Raw genomic sequence first — 12496 nt, forward strand, 5'->3', positions numbered from 1 at the left:
CTTACAAGTTTTTTTCCTTCATATTAAGTAGTAATAATTGTTTTCTTGTTTCAAAGGGGCACTCATTTTCACATACAAAGGGTCCCTCTTAGGTAAAAGGGACACAGAACACATTCGAGAGGGGGCATTTTTTGGTAAAAATTGGCACTATATGAGAAAAGGCACTTGGTAAACGGGTCCTCCTCAGGTGAAAGGGGCACAGTAAACGTTCATGAGGGGGCATTTTTCTTGCGTAAGGGGGCACTCGCTCACACATAAAAAAGGGTCCTCAGGTCAAAAGGGCACAGTTGGCAATGGTACGAGAAATGGCACTTGCTAACACATTCGTTCTCTGATGAAAGGGGCAGAGAGCACGTTCGTGAGGGGGCACTTTTTTGGTAATGGCAATTATACGACAAAGGACATGGTCACACATAAAACGGGTCCTCCTCAGTGAAAGAGGCACAAAACACGTTCGAGAGTGGGCATTTTTTGGTAAAAATTGGCACTTTATGAGAAAGGGCATTTTGTAAACGGGTCCTCATCAGGTGAAAGGGGCACAGTAAACGTTCGTGAGGGATCATTTTCCCACAGGATCGCCGCCTCTGGAAATAAGGCATTACAGTCTATCGAATCGGTATTGCATCTATAAAGCTAGGGTTACGTCGGAAACGAATCAGCTGCGAATCCATCCGAATACTCGTATTCGGGTGGTTTCGGGAGTATTCTGTTCTCACCTCCGCGAAAGCGAGAAAATTCGGGAGGGATTCGGGAACATTCGCTGAGGAGTTCGGATCCTTTCGAAAAGTTCAAAAGCCAGCCGAATACCCTCCAAAATGCTCCCGAATGTGACCACAACAAATTTCATTCGGGCCCCATTTGGGATGTATTTGGATCGATGACATTTGGTTGGATTAAGGGAGCCATTCGGAGTATTCTAGACTAGACCCATTCTGGAAAAAGAGGCCTACATAAACTTTAAGAAGCATTTTGGGGTAAAAGTTGGGAACCGGACAATTTCACACAATTCAAATATGCTGAATCTGATAAGATCGGTTCCCAAGCTAATTTCTCATGTTTTGACCACCTAATTTGCATAAACAAAATGGCTGCCAAATTGACAATTCAGAATATTATTTCGACAATGTTCTTTAATAATATTCGTTTTCACAGACATGAAAACTGCAAAATCCTGCATACGTACGTGTACCTTTCGGGAAAACTTGTTATTTTTGTTTGCGGCTAATTAATTATGCAAATTTATGCATATTTTGGATCATTATGCTATAATTTGATAATTTCAGCTCAAATGTTTATATTTTTGGTACAAATAGCATTTAAATCATTATAAATAATGTATTTTTTTTATTTCTTATGTACTTCTTTGTATTTTGTACCTTTTGTTTTGTACATGTTTTGTTATGGGATCTGTCAAATTATTGATTATCAATGGCAGAAAATCATAATCTTCAATGATTTAATTATGTAATCACTTTTTAACATTTTTTATTCGCATATTTCCATGGGAAAAACAGATGCACCCACTCCCACACCCACATCTGCATACAAAGGTAAACTCCTGCAATTTAAAAGCACACTGGTGGAGATCCAACGAATTTTATTCAAGCGAATGTCACTATTAATTGCTAAATTTTTTATTATAAAATGGTATCTTGAATTATGATATCAATCAATTCATTCATATTTACAATTTTAGATGATGAATTATTAAATTTGAATCATAATAGTACTGTAATTCTCAACTCCTAATAGTCAATCAGTTGCATTTAATATCCTTTGGAGTAGTTATGTTCCTGACCAACAGAATCTGATCACACATACATGTATATATATTTAGTGTTTTTTTCTTCAGCAAAATGAAGTGAAAACAGTCTGCTGAAAATGAGATGTCCTGTGTTTCTCTCCATTACGCTTGTCAAATGTTTTATTGTCCCAATTTTGAAAAAAAAAATGGAACTGAACCCACATATAATCCACCTAATTTCTCATTTTGCCTATCAATTAGACCGTTTTCCGTGTTTTAAAAGCCAGACTGTGATGTTATAAAGTTCTACAACGAATAAGTCACTGCATATCCTTTTAATAACAATTTTTTATCATTGGACTTCATTAACGGATTACATGTGCATCTCCATTATATATCTTTTCCGATGCAGTACTGCACCTAACCTATCTAGGATTGCCGCTTCATCCAACTTAGAGGCATCCAGCTTCCCCCAGCTTGATATACACCTTTACCTTCGGCGGCGGGTGATGAATGATCAATGTCAGTTATCATCGATTTGGTGTTCCATTGGATGGTTTGATTGATAGGGCAGACTCATATTATAAAAGTCATCTCTAATTGTTGAAATCAAACCAATTTAGTACAAGTATTCTGCGGAGGCAGTTCGTATCGAAGTCATCGTGTTTGTGTTCTTGTGATAATTTATGTCCGATTCTCATGTCACAGATCCATAGAGAAAACCTAAACTTTTGTCTTGAGAGAGAATCTGCTGTCTAACCAGATGTTGTTCCAGGTGTTAAAATGCTCGGAGTGCACCTTTTCAATACCGCAGTGAATTGTCTAACGTCTTCTAGGCCATTTATCGAACTTCTAATATTCACACATCTTCATATCTTCATAAGATAGACTATTTCAAATTGATAACGAAGATATCTTTCAGAGGATGGTGGGTTCTTGGCATGTTTGGCGTTCATGCAGGTGATTATCAATCCACTTATTTTGATCGGTATTAAACCCTACAGCATCCAATAGCTTACCCAGCTCTGATAGGCTGCATGCGAGTCTGAGATATCACCATCAAAGTCTAGGTCGAGAATTTCTTCGATTGTAGAGCCAGGATTTCTCTTTCTATGAGGAAAGCAGTTGCCTAAGTTATGTTTGACTTGTCAACCGGTTTTGATACCAGTGAACATGTCATTCTTCTTGGGAGACTGACAGTCTGTTTTGGAATTGATGATTCTGCACTCCAATGGCAGGTTTCCTCTTACCTTGCCAACAGAGCTGTATGAAGCTGTATTCATCACTGGCATGCAGTCTCCTGTGACTACCCTTTGATATGGAGTTCCTTGGGAGTCTGTCCTTGTCCCTTGTTCTTCAAACTGTACATCACTCCTCTTGGCTCTATAATGTGGCAACATGGTCTTGGTATACACTTCTATGCTGATGACATCTAGCTGTGTACCTCACTTTTGATCTAAAAGTTAAAGATACAGAGGTTCGTGCAGCTGCTGTTGTAGGTGCTGCCATTGAGGATTCGATGTTGGATGAAGGTCAACTTCCTGGAGCATAACAGTAAAAAGCGAAGTTTTGTCATCTCCATATATGCGTAATTATTATGACTACAACTCCAGTATTAATAGGTGAGGAAGCTACATATCTCCAGTATGCAATGCTAGATCTCTTGGCGTAGTCTTTGATAGAACAAGGGGGATGAAGAAACACACATGACATGTCTGCCAATCTGCATATTACCTGCTCCACAGCATTGCTGAGATCAGACATTGTCTTACATGCGGTGGTGCGGAAAATATCATCCATGACCGGATAACCTCTAGACTGGACTTCTGCAACTGTCTCCATGTTGATTTACCTTCAACAGGCATCTATAGCACTTTTTAACCATAGGACACACTGTGAAATTTTGTTCTGCATTGGGCAGGGACTGGACTGGAAACCTTCTTGTTTTGCCCATGTTTTAACCATGGAGCTAATCTGTGTTTAGCCCCTTGTTTTTTTTATCATTTCCTCTTCTGTATTCAGTATCGTTCGTCAAAGAATCTTCCAAGGCAAGGACTGGGTAGAAGCTGTGGTTTTCAGTTATCACTTTGATGGTTGACTTGGGGAAAATGTATCGTTGCAAAATAAATAAATAAATCAGTAATGACCAAAAAAATTAGTAAGCGATCCAGTAATACATACCCTTTGCATTTATTACAAATTGTTCTTTGGTTAACTGCCATGATTGCAGTTCTGATGGAGCTGAATCAAAGATATAATTTTGGATGTTAACTATGTACTGATACTTATATCCGATTAATAAACTACACTGCGTAAATCATACGTTTAATTGATTATTAGATCTGTTTTAAAATATCTTAATATATCTATTTCAAGAATTTAAGTTCAGCATGATTACAGGTTTTCCAACTTCTAACTCTTCTTTTCTTACGGGTTAATTGAATTTGGTAATTGTCATGAGTATAGGATCAGCATCAATGTTTTTATATTTGGCATGTCTAATATACCTTGCAAGTATATTACTTTCTATATACAGGTGTGGGTGTGTGAGCATGTGTGTGTAATTGTTCCTGAGTACAATTAACAGTTGTGGCAAAAGAAGTTTATCAAATGATTCTATCATTGAAGCTTAAAATTTGTTTGCCATTGATATTATTTTTTTAAAGATCTCATATCAAACATATACAAAAGCAAATGGCAGAAAATACAAGAACACAAAAGAAATATCAAAGAACAATAAAATACATATAAAATTGACTTGAGTATTATATTTAGGGGCCAAATAATTATCACAATGATACAAATGCTATTTGTACCCAAAATAATAAACATTTTAGGTGTAATTATCAAATTATAGCATAATATTGCAAAATATGCATAAATTTGCATAATTAATTAGCCGGAAACAGAAATAACAAATTTTCCCGAATGGTACATGTTCAGTATGCAGGATTTTGCAGTATCCATATCGGTGAAAGCGATTATTATAAAAGAATAGTGTAGAAATAAGATTATAAATTGTCAATTTGGCAGCCATTTTGTTTATGCAAATTAGGTGGTCAAAACATGAAAAATTGGCTTGGGAACCGGTCTTATCAGATTCAGCACATTCAAATTAGGTGAAATAGACCAGTTCCCAACTTTAACCCCAAAATGCTCCTTGAACTCAAGTTCTCCCCATATTGGTCTGGTCTATATTTCAGAAGGGGGAGGGCAAAGTGATATTTCACATGGCGCCAAATTCATGTTCAACCGAGGGCGCCAAATTGACCTTGAACTTAGGGGGCTCCATGCAATTTCATGTTCGACCGGGGGCGCAACATTGCTCGTATTGCCTGTTTATAGTGAAATTTATTTCCTGCCCAAAAAGGTTAAATTAATGCGGCTGAATTAAAATATCCCGTTTTTACGATAATAGAAAAAAATCAATGTGCTCGAGTTTGAAGTTTGTTTGGCGAGATAGGTATCTTGTTCAGGGTCAGAAAAGGGGTTAATATCAAATTCAGCTGGCGCTACGCGCTCGCAATATTTGATTAGTGAGGTGTGTATCCTCTCCATCGATCACACGTACATAAGTCCTTAAAATGTTAGTGTTTTTCAAGTCAATATACATAGGCCGATCCAGGGGGCAAAGTTTTTGCCCCCCCCCCCCCCATGGTGGAGCAAAAAAAAAGGAAAGAAAAAAAAAGACGAAGAGAAAAAGGAAAAACTTTTAGAATAGGAATTATACGTTAAAAGAGTCCTTCTTAAGTCAGTATATAAAAAAAATGAGCTCGCGCTTCGCGCTCACATCACTATTTAGTTATGTACGCATCCCGACCTCACAATTTTTTTTATGCGAACGAGAAGCACAAGCTGAAAATAGTTTATATTCTAATCTAACGAATGAAAATGTCCTTTTCATTTTATCATAAAAAAGTTTTCAGCTAGCGCTTCTCACTCGCATTCATTTCTTAAAGGACAAGTCCACCCCCAAGAAAAAATGTTGATTTGAATAAATAGAGAAAAATCGAACAAGCATTATGCTGAAAATTTCATCAAAATCGGATGTAAAATAAGAAAATTATGACATTTTAAAATTTTGCTTATTTTTTACAAAACAGTGATATGCACAACTCAGTGACATGCAAATGAGACAGTCGATGATGTCCCTCACTCACTAATTCCTTTGTTTTTTATTGTTAGAATTATACAATATTTCATTTTTTTACAGATTTTACAATATGGACCAACTTGATTGAACCATTTAGTATTAAACAATGCTAATTGCTCATGTTCAGGGAGGAATTAATCGTTGTTTCACACGACAACGGAGAAAAATTGAATATTTCATATTTCATATACTAAAATACAAAAAGAAGTAGTGAGTGAGTGATGTCATCAGTCTCCTCATTTGCATACCCACAAGGATGTGAATATAACTGGTTTGTGAAATTAAGCGAAACTTTAAAATGTTGTAGGCCTACCTATTATCTTTGTGTATTTCATATAAGATTCTCAAAATATTCCTTTTCAGGTGCCTCGATTGCACGTGCCCCCCCCCCCCCCAACAAAAAAAACGGGGAAAAGGAGAAAAAGAGGGAGAAAGGAAGAGAAACGTAATGGGGAAAAAAGAAATTATTGTTTATTATAATTTTATATTATATTATCATAATTATGTTACATAAGAAGCATTTTTTTCATGACTTTATGAAACAGTTTGATCAGGGCCTATGTCTTCATTGTTCCTGGTGCTCGCATAGACTGTTTAACGAGATGTATAATCCTGTTGTACTAAAACATCCCGTTTTCAAATCAATATACACCAAATATATTTCCTCGCAATTCGAGTTATTATTGTTTTATGTCGTGACATTTGCTTCTTTTTCATGACTACTTAAAGTGATTGCCCAATTTTAAGGTCTTTATATAAAACATTTCCTGTCCGTGCTAACGTTCGCATTAGTTGATTGGTGAGATGTCTGCTCTTCATGAATTCCTAAAATCAGTCCTTAAAATGTCAATTTTTCTGATCTGAATATCAAACATTTTCAGCTCGCGCTTCGGTTAGTTAAATACGTAAGGACTTAGTGAATTCCTATAAACAAGCCTTAGAATACCCCTCTTCAGGTCTGAATTTCATAAATTTTCAGCTCGCGCTTCGCGCTCGCAGTATTTGATTAGTGAGATGCGTATGATAATCATGATTACAATGACTACAAAAAGTGATTCATATGTTAAGATGTAATTCTAACAAAACCAGCAAAGGATGGCACTATCATTAGATGACTATGCTGAGATATTTATATCTTAATGGATACCTAAAATATTTAAATTAGTCCTTAAAATGTCCCTGTTTGGGGTCAATATATACAAAAATTTCAGCTCGCGCTTCGCTCTCGCATTGTTTGTTTAGCGAGATAGGTAAGTTTCACGATTACAAACAATTTTCTTATAATGTCCCTTTTAGGTCTGAATATCAAAAATTTTCAGCTCGCGCTTCGCGTTCGCATTATTTAATCAGTGAGATGCTTATCCGTTTAATGACATTGCATGTCCTTAAAAATTCTCTATTAGGTCAGTATACCTGGCAACTGAGCACGCTCCCTAAGTGACACCAAATTTGTGGTGGTGCCCCCCCCCCCCCCCCCAATGCCGTGACCCAAGGTACGCCACTGTACCTATATATTCTATAACAAACTACTTGAATTCCCCCCATTTAAAAATTTCGGATCGCGATTTGCGCTTGCATTGTTTGCTATAAATGTATCAACCCATGAATCCTGTTCATGATTACAAAAAATATAAAATATCCAGTTTTTCAGGCCTCATGCACTGTCAACAAATTTCACGCACTCATTAGGCTTATTAGTTTAATAAATATGAAATAAAAAAAATTATGAATTCATAACTAAATTGTCCCCTTTTTCAGGAAGAGGAATAGAAGATAGGCATCATTTTTATATAATGACAAAATGTCCTTAGGCCTAAAATGTCTCGATCCTAGTTTAAAAAAATAATAAAATATCAGTTCGCGCTTCGCGTTCGCATCATTTACTATGTGCTTTCCACATCCACTTCACAATTCCCCTATATACACAGTGCTTTAAATATTGCTTAAATTGACCCATTTCATATCGGAATTTCAAATATTATTTCCAGCTCGCGATCCGCGCTCGCATTATTGATTTTCATGATGAAAAATGAAATGTATTCAGAATGCCCAGATTCTGTCTAAGTCTAAAACACGTGCACGCATGTTTATTAAGATACGCTTCTTGATCTTATTCAAAACGTGCTAAAATTATCCATTTTCAGATCAGAATATAAAAAAATGTCTGCTCGCACTTTGCGCTCGCATTATCAATGTAGGAAGATACCAAAAACTACCCATCATTTTTCATGAGTGACAAAACATGAATCGAGTGTCCCGTTGGGGGTTTGAAATCTAATTTTTTAGGTTGGAATATCAAAAATGTTCAGCTCGCGCTTCGCGCTCTAATTATTTAATCGTTGAAATATGTATCGTCTTAATGGCTAACTGCAAAACTTGCTTAACAGGTCCCTTTTCGACCAGGCCAGAACGCACATTAAAAATTTCTGCTCGCGCTTCGCGCTCGTAGTAATTATCTAGTTACATACGCATCTTGTTCAGGTTCACAAACATTGCCCAGAATGTTCAATTTTCAGGTCAAAATACATGAAATTTAATTATTTTTTTATCTCGCATAGGGCTTAAGAGATTATTGCACATTCATGTTGTTTATAAAGTAAAGCTAGGAAATGACTGTTAGGACATGGGCGTTTTGCCCCCCCCCCCCAAAAAAAAAAAAAAAAAAAAAAAAAAAATCACGACCAAGAAAAAAAAGAGAGAAAAGGAAAGGGATTATGGTGAAATATAATAAAACTTTCCAAATATATCGCGCTTCGAGTTATCATTATTTATTTAGGCCTTGTGAGATACCTCAATGTGTTTTTAAGAATAAAATTTCGTAATTTCTTTAATTTCTACCCCCCCCCCCATTTTATTTATTTATTTTATCTTCATGCCCTCTACAAAAGTTCAACAAGCCCCCCCCCCCCCCCGTGCAACCCTGCTGAATAAATCACAGCTTCGCCACTGATGAGGAGATTGAGTCGATTGCTTCGAGATTGCATTATTCCCAAGAGGTTATCATTGATATTATTGAAGGCTATTCTAAACAACTAGTAAAGAAACTACAGCTCCCGTTCACACAATATTCTAGTAGGGCCTACTCTGGTGAGAAGTTAAACCAAATTGAGACCCCCAAAAATCGCTCGCGCTTCGCGCTCCCATTGATATTACATTATATTTTCATGGATTTTTTTTTTCAAGAACACATTAAAAAAGTGGTCTTTAATTGCCTTTTTTTTAATGTGATTATGTAATAAGATAATTCAAAATACATTTAAGGCATTTAAGTTACATTTAAGTTAGCCTGGCCGGGAGGGAGGGGGCGCAATTTTTCAAAAAGTACACATGGGCGCCAAAAATCAGGTCAAATTTGGGCCCCCCCCCCCCCCCCCCCCCTCCCCACGAAATCTTGGATCCGCGCCTGTCAACAGCCATAACGGCAAAGTATGTGCAGCACAAGCAATACCAGATGCTGACATCAAATTATGTGGTTATGCCAGTGATGGCAAACATCTAGGCAGATCGTTGAGGCATGTGAGGCATATGTCAGTGCGACGGTTATATTAACCCTAAAAGGCTTCGCGCAATATTTCGGAAACGCAAAAAGATAGCGCCGCACTTATGACTTTTTTCTTGTCTCACGCAACTTCCGAAACCAAATTCGCGACATACGGGCATAGCATCGCGACGTCACGTGACTTTTTACGAGACAATGTCGATATGGCAGTTATTTTATCTTGCCATGTTGACATAATAGCCTAATTATGTCGACATGACGAGTTATTTTATCTTGCCAGCGAGCAGAATTTTTCACATTCCGATCTGAAAACTGGACACTTTAAGCACACTTTTCAATAATAAGACATAATTTGAATAAACATAATTTCATGTACAAAAACAAAAGAACAAGTTGGGAAATGACGTCATCAGCTTGCTTATTGAATATTAATGAAGATATATATGCATAGAACTGTTTCACCGAAATAATGCAATTCTTTATTATGATATATTAACTTCTTTATTCCTTGTCCGATTTTGATCATATTTTCAGTGTTTTTTTTTTCTTCAAAATCATATTATTTTTAGCTTGGAGTACCCCTATAATGCATATGCAAATCGCTGAAAATGATTGATATAGGCCTACTTACATGAAAAGTGGATATTTCAAACACTGTTCTTTGGAGTTTGGGAATTAAATGGGTTACACACCTCGCTAATCAAATATTATTCAAGACTTTTGGGGGCTGTTGGCAAGCGGCGGGGTTCCGCGGAATCCAGGAATTAACCCCCCCCCCCCCCCGGCTACGGCCCTGTTTAAAGAGGAAGTTCACCCTGAAGAAACCTTTGTTGTAAAAATAGCAACAACAACAAATATTGGTGAAGGTTTGAGGAAAATCCATTAAAGATTAAAAAAGGTATTATAAGTTTTTGATTTGTGACGTCATAAACGAGCAGCGACCCCATATGTTATGTAATACATGTATAGAATGCATAAATTTCAAATTTTAAATGGTTCGTGATAACCATTTTTTTTCTCTTTAGGAACAGGTGTGAAATAATATATCTATTGATATACTAAAGGTATACAGTAAAAACCAGCATTTTCAATTTTTTGAGAAAATGACATTTCATTGATTTTTGTTACCATACGATATGCAGGACAGCTGTTCGCATATGACGTCACAAATCAATTGATCAACATTTTAATAACTTGTTCATTCTTCGATGGATTTTCTCAAACCTTCGTCAAAATGAATATCTTTTATTATCTTTTCTGATTTTTTTAAATAAACTTTTTTTTCAGGGTGAACTTCCCCTTTAATCTTCAAAAAATTAAGCATGGTTGTTCAGACTGTTAAACATTTACTTAGCCGTAGGCCTAAACTCCCCTAAACTTAGTAAATAGCTTTGTATAAGATTTTAAACAGCGATTTTACTGTATTTATGAATATTATTTTAAGCATATCTTATATAATGCATCTAATTATTTATTAGAAAATTTAACATCAGTAACTTACGTGACAAGATAGCTTCTCTTGCTCCTTACGAAATTTTCTGAAACATTATCTAAGAAGTAAATGTATGAATCTTTCCTATTACCATTTATTACAGGGGCCGCGTAAGCGGGGGGGGGGGCTGGGGGGGCTTAAAAATTACCATATGATTGTGATTTTTTGCATGGTCAGCCCCCCCGGCACTTTGAAAACCGTTCCGCGGCCCCTGTTATTATGTAAACCTCCCCATTGACACGATGTAAAGCCCCTGATGTATTTCTGTGGTGTGCGAGCGTGTGTACGTGCGTATGAGGGAGAGACAGAGGGCATTAATCGTGTATTCTGATTGAACAGAAAAAATGGAGGCTGAAGCCCCCCCCCCCCCCCCCTCCAGATTCCGCGGCCCCTGTAGAATTGGCTCCAATTACTCTGGCCCGAAAGAAACTGTTCATGCTGGCAACTTGAACGAAGCGTTACTTTCTTTTTTAATCTGTAAAATTCAATATTTGAAAAATAGGCCTTGAACTACAAAAGTGTGGAAATCGCTGAAATACTACATTTGCTTAAATTCCAATGTCTTACGGTCTATGGACTAATTACCCGAATTCGAGCTTTCAAAATCATGGACCTACTCAAAATGGGCCTATCGATGAGAAGCAGTCCATGACTGAAGAAGTACCCTCATCTGGGTGGAGAATACAACACATTGTAGATCGATTTCTTACTGGAGGAAATTATACGCAATGGTTGGGATTCGAACCCATGACCATGTTCATCAGCGCCCCTGAATTTGGATAGAATACTAGTTGAGAGCGGGTTTGACCCATAGAGATATATACTAATAACGCAAACTAGTAATATATCTCTATGGTTTGACCAAAATCACACTAATTTTTGAGTGCCAAAACTTTTTTTTTTTGCTTGATTTTTTTTAAACCAAAATCAACTTTGATTTGGAGAGAAAACCTTTTTTGGGGAGTTGCTTAAAAAAAAAACCAGCATGATCCTATCCTCATTAAAAAAATTCCTAGACCACCCAGCTGCCCACGATCTCCTTTGCAAAGTAGGCCACAACACTCCACAAAATGTGATAAAAATAAAATTAACGTCTTTAATTCCGTCCACTATATATATTTGCGGATCGAAGTTGCATGAGGCATGTTCCTAATTATAGCGGCTGGCATATATTAATAAATCACAATTGGTAATCATATATTTTTTTACGGAGCATAGCTCTCAAAAATGAAAGATAAAATCACACTCTTCGTCAGGGCCCATGGGGTGACAAAAAGATTTATGCCCGGTGAGTAGAGGTCCACTCGGAAAAAAAAGACAAAGCAACTGAACTAGACGAAGAAATGCAAAATCAATGTAATGAAATACACGTCTTTCAATGAATGATTTGGATCTGGATTTTAGGCTATAGGGCCTATATTTCATGCTCTTTGGGATGGCTCTTTTATTTTTTTTTTTAATTTATTTTCATTTGTTTGAAAAGATATCATTTTTCAGACTGAATTAATGTACCCTTTAATGTGAAAACTGCTATTTCAACTAAGAAAATCATAATAATAAAAAAAAAAACATTGGATGAAACACTCAAAACATGCCAGGCCCATGCCA

The sequence above is a fragment of the Lytechinus pictus genome, chromosome 2, assembly GCF_037042905.1.
Source record: "Lytechinus pictus isolate F3 Inbred chromosome 2, Lp3.0, whole genome shotgun sequence".
Lineage (NCBI taxonomy): Eukaryota > Metazoa > Echinodermata > Echinoidea > Temnopleuroida > Toxopneustidae > Lytechinus > Lytechinus pictus.